An 18,727-nucleotide genomic window follows, 5' to 3' on the forward strand; every position below is an offset into this window, starting at 1 on the left:
TTAAAGCGCAGCATCGTGTGTTATTTATTTGAAAAATGCATCATTCAATAAATTGAGTAGAGTTTGACCGAATTTTGAATAATTTTATTTCTTTCAATAAATCAAAGTGAAAGATCATGATGGAACTCCTGGATACAGGCATCCTAAATGGCTCAATAGTTAATGGAACATGAAGTAGGAGAAGATGCTGTTGCATAAAATAACTAGCTTAACTAGTGATTGCATATATGTGTATAGGAAAAGAAATGTAATTAGATGAACACATTCTTATTTGGTAATTATCAGTATAAATCAATTAACTTATTAAAGAAATTTCTTTCATTATGCAAAATGGAGAAGAAACCTTCAAATCGAAGCATTTCCAAGATTTTCTCAATGACATCTAAAATTCATGCAAGACTTTATTCTTCTCCAACTATTTTGTACCAATATATATATCTAGCAAGATGACCAAAGATAACTAAAAAGATAGTCATCCATGATTGTCCATCCTTCATGAAGTTACCATTAATTAGATGACAATACAAATTCCATATAGCTAAAAATAGATCTTGATAGCAATTATTTATTTTTAGGACTTTATAGTAGTAGTTATTCGATAGATTGAAAGGTTAGGTTCTATATCTACTACTTAAAATACATGACTTCTATTTTCACATAAAATTTTATCTAACTAAAGAGGTTAGTACTAATAATTTTTAGGATTTTGCTATCGTATATGTGATTTTAATAAATAAGAGTATCTATCATAGTAATTGATTTATAGAGGGCATTCTAGGAATTTAATAGGTAATTGGTTGCAACCCTTTCTTCCATCGTCTTTCCCATGCTAGCATTTACTCCATGTTAGTGGCCTTGATGGTGCTAAAGACATTGACGATGACATCTTCAATAATGTTAGATTAGCGAGGGAGGTTATCATCATAGATGTTCAAGAAGGTGGTCAGGCTCCAAGTAGAGTTGATGGATATGATAGTTGTGAGCTTTTTGATCTCTAAGGTGCCAACGGTAACCTAGTCTATTCAATTCCACGGTGAGTCCAATGAGAATGAGGAGGCTCTCAAAAAGTTTTTGGAAAGAAGGATGAGGACTTCAAAATCATGGATACCGAGTGCATAAAGACAATGTTGTTGCGACAATGACAACGACCATAACGACGATGGTGACCATAGCTCTACCTTTAACGATAACAATGACTCTGACTCCTGCTTCTTGGCACCCCATTCTCGACTCTCCTCTCCTTCATCTATACCCATATGATCCTTGTAAGATCCTATATAACTCTTCAATGTCCGAGCCATTATTTCAGCTGCCTCCACGAGCAATCCTATCATCATAGACTCCACCGTCTTCCAAAATTGAGATTGATGCCTCTACCAACCATCTGCTCGACTAGTCTGCCCTTGCTTCGTCACCAATCTTATCAGAGTCGCCGAAGTCCTTCCTCCACCCCCACTTCCAAAGAGGAACTATCCAAGTTAGAGTAATATCGGACACATGGCAAATTAGGAGAGAAGAGACCCACAGACCTACCCCTTTTTTTTATTTCAATCACGACAGTTGCATTGTACTTTCCCTTTACACTAGCTATTGCTTGTTTTGACATCAATCATCTTGATGGTCCACTAATAAATAAATGGTTCAGTAAATGATATCAAGGATTTCGAGAAAACACCATGGCAAGAGCATAACTTCTTCCTGAATTTGAGCTAGCCCTCACATATTGTAGGCAGAGATTGGTTCCCACAATGTTTAAAATTCATTTGAAATATTTACTCATAGATAGGGTGGCTATTGTAATAATGCTCATGAAAGATTATCATCAAAGCTAACGAGAATTTAACGCAATGTTTATGTTAGACAAGGACACAAGGGCACATTTGTACTAGGAACTAGTTACAGCATGCCGCCGGGACTGACTTCAAATTGTAAACTTAAAATAAATATTTTTCATAGGACGCCTTACGCTAGTCTCGGCATCAATAGTGCCGATTCCAATTCAAATCTGATGCAAAGGAATTTCACACGGGTGGTTCTATATACACCCCCCCTATTGCTCAGGACACCCCCCAAAAATTAAAAAAAAATTAAATACTCTCTACACCCCCCCCCCCCCCCCCCCCCCCCCCCATTTGCTAAGGACACCCCTAAAAAATTAAAAATTCCTAAATTACCCCCCACCCTCCCCACCCCCTCACCTAAATTGCTCTCTACACCCCCAAAACCCCCCCACCCCACTCTTCCCCTCCAAAACACCTCGCCAACGCCCATAACCCCCCGTTCCCCCTTCTCCCTCTCGTCGCCGGCATTCTCCCGATCTCCGACCACCTCGCCGGCTTCTCCCGGAACCACCTCGCCGGCTTCTCCCGAAATTTTTTTTTTCACGGTTCGTGCTCCGTTCGGCACTGGATCGCCGAACAAAAGGCTTCTGTTCGGCTGAACAGTGCCGGACAGAAGCCTTCTGTTCGGCACTGTGCAGCCGAACAGATCTGTTCGGTTGAGGGTTGCCGAACAGAAGGCTTCTGTTTGGCACTGTTCAGCCGAACAGAAGCCTTTTGTTCGGCGATCCAGTGCCGAACGGAGCACGAACCGTGAAAAAAAAAAATTTCGGGAGAAGCCGGCGAGGTGGTTCCGGGAGAAGCCGGCGAGGTGGTCGGAGATCGAGAGAATGCCGGCGACGAGAGGGAGAAGGGGGAACGGGGGAGGAGGGGTTTAAGGGGGGTTTGAGGGGTGTTTTTTTTTTTTCTTTTCAAAATGAAACGGAGGAGGAGGAGGGGGGGGGGGGGGGGGTTGTATGAGAAAATTTCAAGGGCAATATGGTAATTACACTAAAGGTTAGTTTGGGTTTTTTTTTTTTGGTTTTTGGGGGGTGTCCTGAGCAATAGGGGGGGGTGTATATAGAACTACCCATTTCACACATAAGTCCCTAGCAAATACGATATCATCAAGAAATTAAATTACGAGTTTTTAACCTCTCCGCCCGCAAGGCCGAGCGCCCGACCGACCGCTTCCGAGAGGGTCATCCCTCGCTTTCCGATGCGAGGTCCCCCCATCGCCGGCAAGGCCCCTCCGGCGGCGTAGAAAGCCGGAGAATCACTCGTACCGGCGCCCTAAGAGGCAGCACTCCGTCTCTCACGCCTCCGTGTGTCCCCACCATCCTTCTCTTCGGCCATGGTTCGTCTCGATAAACGTCTTCTAATTTGCGTAATTTGAGTTTTATAGTAAATTCCGTGGTCTCAAAATCTCTCCTTTTTGTTTTAGTTAAACTTTGTCGAGTTTGAGACTGGCTTTGGCGATTCCGCGAGATGGATTCTGGATTAAAGAATTGACCTGGATTCGAGATTTTGGGCCAAATTTCGTTCTTGGGTCTTGAATGGTGAGTGGTGTTCGTGTGGTATTTTTTTGGTGCGAGTTTGGTGTTGGTTTAGTGCCTCATTGAAATGGTGAGGTTATCTTATGTCCACATCAGCCCTTTTGGTCCAAAAGTTTTCAGGTTGTGTTTGGTTTCAGGGAACAAACTCAGCAAAGAGATGGATTTCAACTGCAAACGCTTGCACAGAAGATTCTACGTGGGTCTTTGCAATTAATATTAATTATTATAAGAAACAATCTCGATTGACCATGTGCTGCAAAACACAGTGAAGAATTCCTATTAACAAACCTGACTACAAGCAAGCCATAGGCAGTGTTTGCATGTTTTTTCAAAGACTTATCTCACCTGAAATTTTCCCCTCAAAAGTGTCTTTCTTTTCTTGCAAGAGGACTGTTAATACAACATATATTTGTAGATGAAAGTATGTGCTATTCGCACCTACCATGCACCCCTTGTTGCGCGAGTCTGACCTTGTAGGCGATCTAAAAGGCTAGAACTTGACATGGTCCTCACACTAAGGCATGAACATGTGGGGTGCATGTCTGTAGATGTATTGCATTTACTAGCAAAGTTAACACTTGATGTCCCATTGATGCATTCTCTAAGAAATAGATATTTATATCTTTGAAACTCAAATCAATATGTACCCATTGATTCATTTTGAATCACTGTTTGAATGAGTTAAACTGTGATCTATTGGTATATTATTATAGATTACCAGTACATCATATATAGAGAAGTATGAATGGAAAATGATAATGAAAGCACCGATTTTCTTAGCTTTCGCTATGGCTACCGACAATCCATAGAAGGAGGGAGGGCGAACATCTCGTCACTTGCCGCTAGACCAAGTATGTAATTGAATGGGTTAAATCTTTAAAGTTTAAATCATCAAGACTAGAAATAAGGATACCTCTGGGAACTTGACTAAGTCGGATCCATAATTTTTGAGACTTTTGCTGAATTTTAAAAGTAACTTGGCAAGTTTCTATCATCAGAAAAAAAAAACTTGGGCAAGTTTCCAAGTTAGATCTTCAAGTGGAGGCAAGCGATTCACTCGTCTGCCTGACTTTGAATATGGCCAATTCATTCTTATTTTAAATCTCCTAGTCTGATCCATGCCTTTTAGACAGCAAAACATCAGAAGAAAGAAAAGTCTGAAATGGACTTAGAAACCCTAACAACAAAGAGAAGAAGAACCAAGATGGATCATCAATTAAGGGGAGCTAGTGGTAATTTAATTGAACTAGAAGATACAAATCCAGAAACAAGAAAAGATTGTAAAGGAGACCAAGGCAAAAGTGAGCATGGCTATTGGGAGCGTCAGCAAGCTGAAGCAGAGGCCAAATAGATAGAAAAGATTCTTAAGACTGTTGAGGAAGAAACTGATGCATTTACTGCCATGCAGTGACAAGAGCCACAGCCTTTAACAAACATTATCTTTCACTTTGAGCTTCCTCGATACTCTCCAAGGTCTTCTTAATTTTATATTTATGCATTTTGCCTTTTATTTTGTGACTGTGATGGTTGATGCTCTTTATTTTGGATATGAATGGCATCCATCTTTTGAGTCTATTATACAACACTTATTTTCATTACAACACTCAAGGCTTCAAATTAGATACCTTAATTTCTATTAAATTCTTAACATTTTTACCGTTGTTTCAGCAAATTAGATTTGGTAAATGAAAGTTTACGTGCACAGAACAAAGATCCATAACTTCAAATGAATAATAATGTGAAACCAACAAATGAAGTGGTGCAGTATGCCCAGAATGCTTCGTCCATGCTATACAATTCAGCAGCCGCAACCATCTCATGGCATTTTGTATTGATGTTATATTCATCTTAGAAAACTTTAAATAGGTTTATAATTGAGTAGATTAATTTCTTAATAGATCTGAGGATGTAACTCATGAGCCTTTAGTAAACTTTCCTGTTTTGGTAGGATTTTTGGTTAGCAAAATCTTTACCCTTCATATGTGACAGCTTAAAGCTGTATGCGAATATATATCGGCTTTTATTGTGAGAAGGCCGACCACCCCTCAGTCGTTTATCAGGGGATTTGATGCTATATAGTCCCTCTTCTTAAATTTTCGCCCCCAGAGTTATTTATAGATATGAAATTCCTTTATGTTATACTTCTAGCCATCATAGAAGGATAGTAGACAAAAGAAATTCTTGATGAACTTTTCAGCTAATGACATGAAACGTTGGCATCATTTTAGAATCTTTTAGTTGTTTTTATAAAGGTTGGTCAACAAGATTTTGGTATAGGACAATTTCATATTTACTCCCAAACTATGAATAAGTTGACCACATATCAAAATTTCCTCTATTGTCCTTCTATAACAGTAATTTTAGCAAAATCTGAAACTTGATTCTAGCACTTGACCTTTAATTAGGAAAATATTAATTTATGAGCAACGCTGGTTGCAATTCTATATGTGATGAAATGGGCTTCTGGCACTGAAAAAATGCAATAACATTTCTTCTCTTCGCATTTTAAGCTATAGATTCCCACTTTAACTTCATTTTTCATCACATTGAGATGAAATTGATGCCAGTAAGAGAGAGAGAGAGAGAGAGAGAGAGAGAGAGAGAGAGAGAGAGAGAGATGTATGTAGGAATTTCTCAATTAAGCAAAGAATCGACCTCTTAGAAATTTTGAGTGCAATTTTATGATTGAATTAGTCCACCAAGATTGTAAAATGGTTATTGATTTCCATAGAAGTTCTCCTTACATGAGTTATTACTTCCCTTTTCTAGACAATCAACTATACTTTTGATGCTACACTTATTGCAATACCTTTTCGTAAGATTACATAGAACTTCCTTAGTTCCCATAATATTTACTATTACTGTTACCAATTGAGATCTCCGTGGAACCTCAACTCACGAGACACCTAGGACACTCTAATATACAGCTTTAGAGGATCCAAGACTCCCTTACCCAAGGTAAAACTTAAACAAGACTGTGGCTGCAGTAGTCCTAATCCGAATAGGATCCTAATACATTATCAGAACATTCTTGTAAGTAAAGAAGCCCCAAGGTTTCTAAAGTAGGATTCTGGTGTCAGTAAAGTGCCTGTAAAAGCATTTATAAAAAATCAATATGAAGAAGGATTCCTATGTGTTGGAGTTCTGAAGGTGGTTGGCTATTCACGTGCTGTGATATCTGGCCCTATCAGATCTACTTCTGGATCAAGGTTCAACCATTGCGACAATGACTCTCATATCTGATCATGGAGTCCTTTAAATAGGAATAGGAGGATTGAGTTCCTATAGTTTGAGGGTGATGATCCAGCTAGTTGGATATATAAGGAAGCACCAATCCCTTCACACACAACATCAGCAGGCTATAATGTTTCATTCATATTAAATCAATCAGTGGATGTGCAGGCTGTAAATGTACAATAGCTTACAACTTTCATTATCATTGTGCTTGGGATCTACATCAGTTCAGGTCAAGGATTTCATAAAGAAAATACCAGTCCGAGTTGTTACGTTGCTATGTTCTTGAGACGAGACATCTCAGTATTGTTCAAAGTTCAAACCATACTGGTGACTGCTCTTACCTAATATGCTTGCTGGGTAAGATCACAAAAAGTGGCAGGGAAGGAATGAGCACTGTTGGCATCACGACTTCAATGAAGTGGGCTAATGTTTGTTGGAGTAAAACACGTGGACAATATCTTATGATGCTACTGTTATTCTTTGTTACAAATGCTTGGATGAAACTCAGCATGATAATACTTAATGCCCTCGACCAAACTTATGCCGAACACGAGAGAACAAGTTTACTTATTTAATCATTTGGATGGGAAATTGATGAATATTATTTTTTAAATGAAGATTTATTGGAAGATTTGTGTTGTCTCTGATATACTGGTTATGTTTGGGTTTAGTTTATCTGAATAAAGTTGTGGATTAACAAATAACTGATTTTGTAATTGATGAATTGTTACTCGTTCCTTGTTTAAATTGGTGTCTAATTTGTGTTTTTATTTTTTTGATTTTTTGAAAATTAATGATGTTGCTATTTCTTTCTGTACGGTAGTCATATTTTCTTTGAAGGTGGCTAATCATCTTCAGAGTGATAATGAAGAGGTCATTATCCCTTAGAGTGATTTAGCTTCTTTTGTTTCATATGATATTTTTACTGTTAATATGATTAAAGTGAAAACTAGGTTAATATCCATTCAAGGTATTCCATCACATCAAGAAATCAACTTCAGAAACATAATGCTCAAAAAGAAGTTTTTGCTGTTGTTGGTTCTCCTCCAAAGATGAGAAGAAAATGAAGCAGAAAAAACACATTTTTAAGAAGCAGAAGAGAAGCTTGCATTTGTTGAATTTTCCCATCCATTAGTTTACCTCATGGATTGAAGGTGTGGATGTTGCTCTCTCTCTCTCTCTCTCTCTCTCTCTCTCGTTTTACTCTCTCTCAGTCTATCAATAGAAAATCATACTATGTCTTTCTTCATGATAATGTCAACCTGAGATTACTGACATTGACAACCAGAACCAAGAAATAACCCACTCATTCCCAGCCAGTACCCTTAGCCAGTAGACCAATGCAATTCATCGATCTTTTCATTTCCCCTCCTTGTTGATGAAGGGCTTTGAGATGTCTTGCAGGTATCCTTTTCACATTTTTTCAAGGTAAACTGGAAGAGGATATTGAGACAGATGGCACTGCCTCGAACAGAGAGCCATAAGAAGGAAAGAAATGTGTTCGCATCTCTTTGTTCATTTGCCTCATTTTGATGAGTTGGTCGGTTAATATTGTATATAGATACATGTTTCCGTTTCCTCCTCATTTGTGAGGGAAGGAATTTTTTGTTAGGTTGGATGACAAGGTGGTGGTTGTTTATTTATCAGAAGTGGCCTATTGAACAAGTTTATCTTAAGCTCTTACTTCTAAAAAGAGGTATAGTTGGGTGTGTAAGGTAGGATGTCCTTCGTGACAGGGACTATTTATTGGTGGAAGATGTGTTTATTGGGGTAAATATATTTCATGCTTTTCTTGCTGGGCATTAGGTAAGCATGCTATTCTGCTGCAAATGAATGAAATTCGTGGTAGAACATACAAATGATGAAGTTCTTTATTAACTGAACACAAAACACATTAAGATAAATTAATTATTCACAAATCATCTTCATGCATGAATTTTTAGTTTACTCAATACACGTATGCTTTGTTATTCCCCTACAAATTTCTTATTTCTTAACAAAGAACTAGTGCAGGCCTGATACCTCTTGCTGATCTCTATACTTGCATTTATGGACAATCGGTAAGAATGCCTAATTCTCACCAGCTGATTGAGATACATTCACATGTACTGCAGGAAATGGACGAAAAGTCTCCTAATGCCCAACGTATGTAATCATTGACGCAAGAGACAATGCCATTACGATTAGTGCTATCGTGCGAGGGACATTACAGTGGTGCTTGAACCCCAGAAGCTAGATGATTGGCCTGGTACAGCTGCCTGTAAATGAAGTCAAATGCAGCAGGTAAAAGGCTTACTTGTTAAAGAAGTCAAACATTTGCCAATTGTTAGGTGAAATGAGCATACTCATGCTTACCTAAAGTTGGATGATCAAATGAGGTATTAGCTCCTTTGCTTTCTTTGCATTCCATTTGTGATAAATGTATCTATGGACATATGCTCTTGCAGTAATGAATGCGAAAAAGACTGTGTTCTGTTTGCTCTGACATTTGTATTTTGTGAAGGATGAGTGCATGAATTGATGTTGCTAATTTTATTCCATTGCATTAGTTGCCTCGCTACCATCGTCTTGAGAAAAGTCATCCCAGTTACGTTTATATTATCGAATCAGCTTAAAGTTAAACTATTGATAATACTATTATATGTGTGAGTAGCGATATGCAACTCTGGCGCTCCTCCATTATTTTTTTTACTTGGATATTGATGATTATCTGGAGATGCAAATGTTCTTCCAGTCCTTTGCCAATTGTGAGTTTTGAAACTGGTTTCGGGTGGTGCTACCCAAATTTTGTTAGAAAAATGAGAGATGTACTTAAAATCATTTGATCACTTGCAAACTTTGATCTTGCTAATTGCAAATTCAGCATGTTTTGCTATTAATATTTGATATTAGCGGAACTGCAATTTCGAGCTTAGCATTTGACTGGATCTGGCTTGATTAATTTGAATCTTTCTCGATAAACCTTGATTACAATTTCTAGCTCTGGACTTATATATTTGCGTCTGGAATTCGAATTGGAGAAAGATTCCAGCTTTTTTTAAGGACTCCTCAGTGTTTGCTTTTGTCGAAAGTTAACCGCTGACCGGTTCCCACCAAAACAAGGCGGAATAAAGGCCATCAAGGGGAGCATCCTTTTGGAATTCCAGAATAGCTGTGGATACTTGTTATTCCTCGAGCTTATTCGGGTTAATTATGCCCAAAGCAAGCATGGCCCAAGTTTGTTTAGTTTCATCCTGGAGGGAAACATCGATGATCATGATTGTACTGGTCTTAGGCATGCACACCTTGATGGCTCCACAATCTCAAGTGGCTTCCTTCCAAGAATATTTGTGTCATAAGCTTAGACCCTTGGTCGAGATCGGCATGCACGACGACAAGTTTAGACTCCTTTTCGATCAGTGCTTTGTTGCTGATGTTCTATTGGTCCTCCAACTTGAATAGCCATGAATTAGCCAACCTTGATGATGTTGTGCAATAATTTTATCTCCATATCTACTGTACATAACAAAAGCTTGTGGGCTATCCTAAGTGCTGGCCCCTTTCTGTGCCATCTGGTTAGGAACAGGGTCACTTGACGTCATCCTCACCTTCCTCTAGCTTATTATTGGTATTCAAGGTGCCAAACTCAACAGTGGCAGCTAACACTAGGATTGTACCCAGTCGGTCACGGGATTTAACCCAACACCTCACAAGCTGACGACAGCCATGCACCATCTGTGTCCGCGTTCCTGAAGGCATTCATCTCTTTCAAAAGGATTCACGGCAGGTCAAGCCCCGGTGAGAATCTTCGTTTTGCATCGAATTAAACCACATGTTCAACCGCTCATGCAGGCCTCCGTCAATTTTTCTGAGTTTCATTAGCTATAGCACTGCACGAGTTAATACGCATAACATCTAGTATCCATCAATCGTATTTGCTCTTCTAGCTTTCATCTCTTGGTGTCGGTGTCGGTCCAGCGGAGTTTGCGTGCAAAAGGAGGAAGCCAAAGAAGCATGGCTGGAGGATTCCATCCCACCAACCCGCATGCATCAAACGTGCAGGAATCTAGTATTTTTCGCTAACAAGCATTCACAAATAACATTTTTTTTATTTACAGTCCGCGTGTGCCAACGTGTTGGATCGTCTTTAGTTTACCTACAAGACTGGAAGTCATGAGGCTTCCTGAGCAATGGAGAACATAATACCAAGTGTGGAAGGAGGGAGAAGGTTAAAAGAAGGCTGATTGGTTCATATATTTATTGTGGTTGGAAAATCGTTTACTGGAGTTTAAAATTTATCGTAGAAATCATCCCCATAAGTTACTTGTAGAGCCTTGTACTAAAAATAATTCTCAATTCAGAGATTTGGAAAGGAGCCGCCTCCTTTTGTTTGATAAAACAAAAGGGAGAAAAAAAAGGAAAAAAACAAGTGCATGGAGCATGGCACTCCTGTCATATAATCTTGCCCTAATCTTAAACTAAATCCTAACACCATATAGGAGTGACCATGTTTCCCAACTTTTCATTCTCATAATAAAATCCTATTTAGAATTTCCTAAAAAATCTAAATCATGTTGAAATTTTATTTTAAAAAAGAGATTCCAATGTTGCTGGACAATTGGAAAGAAACTCTTCTAGAAGTTCGGATTTCTAGAATTTTGTGTATGATAAGGGTCTTACATCCTTCAAAGTTCAAGGTCAGAGTGATTTTTTAATTATAATAATTTGCTGGACATAACAAGAAATAAGAATGTAATATAACAAATAAGCTCTAAACAATTTTTTTGAAAAAGAAAACATCTGTTTTAGTATTCATGCGCATTATGTTATAATTAGTAGCTAAAAAATTGCCATAAGATTTAGTATATTTCGGATGAGAAACCAGTTCCAATGAAGAAAACCAACACACCAGCAAAGGGACTTCATCAAGCTGGATTTCCTGAGTTACCAAAGCAAAGAAGAAGCACCAGCTGAATTACTTCTCAGGTTGAGATTTCATAGTTCTGCCAGAATCGCTCCTCATGCTCATTTAAAAAATTATTTATAATTCTTACCAAAAGAATTACTTCATATGATAGGTTAAAAGGTGAGTAGAAACTATGAGTACAAGCGACTTGCTTCATTAGAAGTTCAAACCTCATCAGCACCAAGAACTTTGGAATTGAGTGTCTTAGCTCAGACAACTTCATCTGGGGTGACCCAAGGCCAAGTCTTTTTTTTTTTTTTTTTTTTTTGTGAGGGATAAATCAGATAGATTAAACCAAATCTGAGTATAAGTACATACACGAGTATTAGCAAACAAAATACCTAACAATTGAATGAAAGATGTATCGTGATTCTTACAATCTTGATTTTATATGATTGGCTATATAAGACGCACGCCACGCCATCCAATCAGCTGCATCGTTGGCTTCTGCACATAAGATGTCTCTTCTTCCTTCATACATGCACCAACAGATCATGGTCTGCATATTATACCTCCACAGACATTTTTTTCATTTGAAGTAACTTACCACACAAACAACTGGAGCAAAGTATGTCTAATGTATTAAAGAGTGCACACAATATTACACATTAATATCTAAATAAAGCAATGGTGAATAGATGATATGCAACCACACTTCTCTAGGCCATGCCTCCTTGTCCTGTACAGCGAGAGCGCTACAACTATGTCATTGCAAGTAAGACGGGAAGACAGCAACCAAAAAAATGCAGCAAATGAGAAGAAGATGCAATTCAAGAAAATATAGTTGAGGAAGAGTAGGAGCTCAGCCTTCTTTGCTGCATAATATGAACGTTCACTACCATCAATCATTGTGGTAATACAACTGCAAAGTATGAAAAATCTTTTTTTTTTTAATAGAAAAGATAAAAAGATATACAAAGTCATTGGCCCAAACTGTCAACATTAAAGCACATTACATTGGAGAACTAGAAAGCAGTCACATCATTCTCCAGCATCAGCTTTGCAGTATTAACGAAGTCCAACAAGCTCAATGAAGCATCATGAGGATTTCTCAACATTAGAATTAGACAGGTCACCATAAATTACAGTTAGATATCTCCCAAATTTACTCTGTCCACATAGTGCGCAGCTACTTCCTCAGCAGGGATAGTGATATGATGTTCTATGGGCAAGAAGAAGTTAAAACCCAGAATTAACTCCGGGTGGCCAGAAAACAAATTTTTGATCCTTGTTGTCACAGTGCTGGTGTCTATCCTGCAACGATAGGATCACAAGGGAATTCAAATGAGTTAGAGAAAATTAGAAAAGATCAGATAATTTGGCAATAATAGGAAACTAAGATGTAGACCTGTGGCTTTTAAAATCTTTCATTGTCTCAAGGAATATGTCATATTTTCTGGGTTCATTTTGGAAGGCAACCTTGACAAGCTTCAAATAATTCAGCGCATCGGCTGTGGTTGCGTGGATGTTGATATTATTAGCAGCTGAACTATTGCTTGCTGAACATGCATTTTCCAACCTTCATCCTCAAACAATGAATCATTAAAAAGAATTAAGGAGAACATAATTCCACATATTTTACGAAAAATACTTGAACCAGGAAAAATTATTCTACGACTTTACATTGATTTCCTAATGTATCTATTTTAACTAACGAAGAATTGCTTAAACTCCCAACGTCCTATTAAAAGATTCATACCAAATAAAATCCTCATTAGCATTTTGTAGCAGCCACATTTTTATGTATCTTGGAATCCAGCCACATCAGGCTGACCTAGGTCTTTCACAGGAGGATGATTTCTTTCAATAAGATAAGATTAGTGACCTTTGCTATCTTTAATTTTGGGAGGGAGGGGGCGAATAATGCGCCCTACCTTTCAGCGGTACGATATTTTTATAATATATATTTGAAGGCATTTGAAGGTTTTTGACTGTGCCAAATTCTAGCAGGAAGAATGCATTGCTTTACTAAGTTATCCATGCACTCTTGAGTAGGATCACACCAAAAGGGAAGTGACCTTTCCATGGATGGGCTTCTATAACAATTTTTAGGAGGCATCAATCGACATAGCATTGGAGCTCACTAGCATAAACTTTAAAGCAAGCTTGTGCATGATTTAATGGGCTTTCCCATCTTCTCAGGATCAAAAAAATTCCTTCCAAAGAAGCTTAGAACTTCAATTTTGTTATTATCATTGACCTTACCCTTTTTGTTTTCATCTTTGCACCAAATGTAAGGTGACAACTCGAGTTTGCCTACTCCAAACAAACTTGTAATTTGCATCCAATTATTCCAATATGTTTCTCTCTTTAGCTGTGCTAAGGCCGTTGCATTTTAAACCCTAAACCAAGTTGGTCAAGACTAGGCTGACAGCTTGGATGACCCAACCCAATGTATGTGAAACCTAATTTTTTTAAACAAAGTTGCTAGCTTGACCTAACTTGAACTAACACCTATTAGGTGCTCCTATTAAACCTAATCCAAATATCTACAAATAGAACCTTGTTCAGTTTGCATGATGCAGCAATTATCTCATGATGAAAAGTGAACCACTTCCTTCTTGAATAGAGCTTTCAGCCGATAGTAAATTGGATCTTGCTAAAATCAACCCAAACCAACCCCATCCACTAGAATCCAAGCAAGACTCTGATGTTGGCAAAGACATTGCACTCTGCAAGATATATAAATCTCGGCCTTCTTTTCTCTAAAGAATATAAATCGATACATATCGAGGTGTCAATCAATGTGATATGGAAGGTAGCAACCAAGTTTCCCTAATCTTTTTTCTCCTAAATCTTAACTGAGATTTTTAATTATCAAAAATTAAAATTATTGATTTGAAATAATCTATGGTGGTTTCTTAATTATTTGTCTATTATATGTATAAATCTTAAGTAATTAAGAATTGATATTTGATCCTCAGAAATCAAAATCATATTTGTTCTTTTTCCACAAGCATTTCCTAGCATCAACTTTTTAGATATTCTATCTTCTGTTTCCACGACCTTTGAGGTCTTTCACACCCCACACCTCTTTAATAAGAGCGACAGAATGAAGCCCTCGACCCCAGCAACATGAAATTTCTTTATGAAGGCTTCTACTAAATGCATTTCCGCAATTTACGATTACATCAAGGTTAATCGGCCTCCCGAGAATTTATACCCGACACCGCATGCGCCACGTGTCATTGTGCATCTTGCCATATGAGCTCATCTCGATAATTGATCCAGAGGAAGAAGACGAGCTGATTGGCATGGTGCACACGGCGTAGAGTATCATTTGTTGGGAAACTACAGCTATCTATACTTATTTCCATGTGCATTGCAGATCCCAAATTCTAGGAGGAGCAGTCCCTTTCTTTCGGTCTTTTTTCATCTTCTTCTTTTTAGATGCATGTTCTGATGTTCATATGCAAGCTGAAGATGCTGTTAGCATTGTTCTGCTAAATTTGTTGCTGGAAGGAAAAAAAAAAGTATCGTTCTACTAGATTCGCTCTATGCACGATTTGATGGCATCAGAACCGAGGGCGAATGATTGCTTTACTACATGGGCAGATTTGAGGACCATGCTAAGGCATCACAATGGAGGGACACCAATGATTGCCATGCATGGGGGCATCGATTGTTGGCATACTTGGACTTCTCATAGGAATGTTATGCCACTATGCCTGTCACCCAAAAGTGTCCTTTTAAAGCTCATATGTTATTACCGAGCTCTGCATCAATCATAGGAACGCAACCAGAGTCGACTTAACCAAACCTAGCTTTCGTTTTTAACTCCTTTTTATTCTTTGTTTTGAGAAGGAAGGGAGGCAGAAGCATCCAGAGAATGAAAACCAGTTATAATCAAAACAACCACAGCAACCTTCTAACTAGAGAAGGCCCAAACAAAATAATTGAGCTGAGCGAGGGGGAAAAAAAAAAGAAGAAAAAACAAGTTAAGCACAAGATGAAAACTTAAGAAAAAAAAGAAAAAAATCTAATTTGTAAACCCCCAAAAACCAATATAAATTTTTTGACTACGGTCAGGCTTGGGTTGTAAACCTAATGCAAGTAGGGTCATGTCTAGGCCGAGAATTCGAACATCCAATTTGAACCATCCTAAATTTCCATGACAGAGCTCCTAGAAGCAGCTCATGCCAAGCGTTTCTCCTGAACCCAGAGTATAATTCTATAATGGAGCCATGCAAACTAAACCCTTCTCTTGTCCTTTAGGGTTTTCGACCTAATACCAACTTTTAGATCTTGCTCAAATCAACCCAACCGGAGCTTTTCTGTGGAATCCAAGCAAGGTTTTGCTCTGCTGCCAGATGTATATAAAATCTCAAACGTAATATTCAATCTTAACGAGGATTTTTGACCTAAAAATAGTAAACAATCCAGGTTTTACTATGTCGGCTACTATTTCGGCATCTTGGTCCCTACACTTGGATCGCATAAAATCTAATAGAATTTTAAACAATCCAAAAGGACTTATCATCTTAACATCTCCGCCAAAAATCTAGTAGATCGAACGGCTAAGTTTAAAAGAAAATCTCAACGACAACAAAAAGATACCATAAAAAGGAGAACAACGACTCATAAGGAGAAAGCGGGGAAGAGAACGTACGTTTTGGCAGAGGGCATGGCTGCTCGATCAATGGATCACCAGCCGCTTGATGAAAATCGGAGGGTGGAGGAGCGATCTAGGATTTACGGAGGAGAAGGCTGCCTGTTTCTCTCTCTCTCTCTCTCTCTCTCGGATTTATATAGGGCTCGTTTGGTTCGCGGGAAAAGAAGGGGGGAAAGTGTGGTCAACGGGAAAGTAATGAGATGCCTCTTGTTTGGTTGGAGTTTTCAAAGGAGAGAGAAGGGAAAGTTGTATTCCCATGGGAATGTGATTCCCACATTTCATGGGAAAGTCTTTCCCATGAGAAACATGGGAAAGTTACTTTCCCATGAGGCGGGAATCACTCCATTTTTACTTTTTCCCAAAAAGTCCCTTCAGCATTAAAGAAGCATTAAAGAGGTATTAAAAACCTAATTTTTATTAAGGGCATAATAGGAATTATATATAACTTTCCTAGGAAAGTGGATGGCCAACCAAATATAAGCACCTTGGAAATTTGTCACTTTTCCATAGTCAACCAAACATGCCAAAAGTACTTTTCTAGGCATCCTCTTCCTAGGAATTTGTTTCCCAGAAATCATATTCCTAGGAAGGAAAATGCTTCCCGCGAACCAAACGAGCCCATAGAAGAAGAAGGAAGAAGGGAGTCCAGGCCTCAGAGTTCACCCAAATAAAAGCTTCGAAAGGTTTCCTTGCATGGGAAATTAACTTGCAATTACACTGGATGCTCGACACGTACGAGGCGATTCGTTGCCGGATTAATTTTGGAACAAAAATATCTCCTACTTCGCCGCCGCCGCTGGCTGAAAAATCTATTTTTGTTGGGCTCTGCGGGGCCCACAGGCTCGCTCTAATGATCTCGAATTTCTCGAACATTTATCATATGTTGTTACAAAGGAAACAGAAGTTACTTAGCAAAATAATCCAAGTTCTTGCATGAAGGTTTATTCAATTAATATCTAAATTTATCATGCATTCACTAACCTTCCTCTCAGAATTGTTTCAACCCCTCGACTAACAGAGCTGAAGAGAAGGGATTTTCTTATCCTAACTCATTATGATCTTACCTGGGAGAAACAACCAGCCATGGATGCTAGTACGTCACTAATACTCTATAAGTAATGTACCAACCTTAAGCCCTAATTGAATATTTCAAGATACAACCAGAAGCATTGTGCTTAGTATTACCACAAATGCTCGATCAGTAATATCCTAGAATATCATGAATCACATTCCGTATACATCCAGCAATCCAATAATGTTTAACCATGCATATAAACAGTATGATCTGTGAGCAAGCTATCCTTGGATACAGTGGAAATGTGGCATTCGAGCATTTTAGAAAAGATTGACTGCGTACATTCAGGAGTTTGAAAGGCATAATTACTTTGTTTAACGACAGAACTAAATATGCCATCATGAAGATGATGGGCTGATGGTCGGTTGACATGGGGTGGCTCAATCATGGGGACTGATTCAGATGTCGCAGTTGGGGTCCCAGAGGGTGATGGGTTAGGTAGGGGGTTCTCAGCTCAGGCGAATTTTGGACTTGGTAATGAAGATGATCTGAACCAATTGCCTCCCATACACAAACATCTGCCATTTGATGCATCTAGTATTCACATAATCTATATATAATTTTCATAATTTTAGAATTTATACGCATAAAACTACAAGATCATTGTTTTTTTTTTTTTGCTAGACAAAAAGAAAATGGGGAGGAAGGGACAAGCCCACCCTTGCTTCGCAGCCCCCAATTGGCCGGCCCCCACCCCGCCAGAAGAATGTTCGATGCGGGCAGAAATGACCGTATGTTGGGCACGCCAGCTGGTTTTACTTATACCTCCCCATCCGTGGGCCCGGTTCGGTTACCCCTCTGGGCTCCGGCACGAATACCATGTGTGAATACGTCACACCTGGCACCACTGAGACTACTAGCAGAGCAATACGCCCTTCCAGACTCCGTGTCCGAGCAGGGAGCATCCAGTGTTCACAATTTAATCGATGCCCGTGCGTTTCGAACTCGAAACTACTTATTTGGAAGTAAAGGCACGCTCTCACTAGGCTACCACCTCAGTGGCTCAAGATCATTGTTTCAGCCACCATATATGTTACTAAAATGTTAGCCAACAATTATCATTATAATGCTGCAATTACGAAAGATTAAAAAAAAAATTAACCAATCACGATCAATTATAACATCGTCGCAATAAAGCATCTGAGTTTGCTTCAGACAATTTGATACATGAAACTGCAACGGTTAACAATGCCTATACTGATGTTTGGTCGATGAATTAGGAAGGCCAAACAGAAATTTTAGACTAACAAAAATAACACAGAGCCAAACACATCTAGATGAGCTGAGAGATAATTTCTACTCCATTCTACTCGAAAAGGCAAAGGCAACCATACAATGCAAAAGAATCTAGCATAGCCCAATGACATGTTTCCTCTTGGGGCCAGTGAAACAGTATCAGCATAACCTTATTAAATAACATCTCTTCAAGCATATTGGCAATACGTATACCGGAAGTTCGATGGCATCAAAGAAAGAAGACAGATC

The 18,727-nt window shown here is 38.7% G+C and overlaps 1 long non-coding RNA gene across 5 annotated transcripts; it reads left to right on the top strand.

The window, feature by feature from the left end:
* Positions 1–2,928: 2,928 nt before the first annotated feature.
* LOC103705836 (uncharacterized) lies at positions 2,929–9,097 on the top strand. Of its 5 annotated transcripts, none has more exons than XR_015973552.1 (5): positions 2,929–3,174; positions 3,262–3,376; positions 3,511–4,846; positions 7,581–7,764; positions 8,725–9,097. It is a non-coding gene; the product is annotated as an uncharacterized LOC103705836 (long non-coding RNA). The 5 variants fall into 5 exon arrangements; XR_015973553.1 differs by having other exon boundaries at positions 2,952–3,174; positions 7,564–7,764; XR_015973554.1 differs by lacking the exon at positions 7,581–7,764 and having other exon boundaries at positions 2,952–3,174.
* The last annotated feature ends 9,630 nt before the right edge of the window (positions 9,098–18,727 follow it).

This window comes from Phoenix dactylifera, chromosome 15 (genome assembly GCF_051530095.1).
Source record: "Phoenix dactylifera cultivar Ajwa chromosome 15, Ajwa_hap1_PhDact_Kaust_v1.1, whole genome shotgun sequence".
NCBI lineage: Eukaryota > Viridiplantae > Streptophyta > Magnoliopsida > Arecales > Arecaceae > Phoenix > Phoenix dactylifera.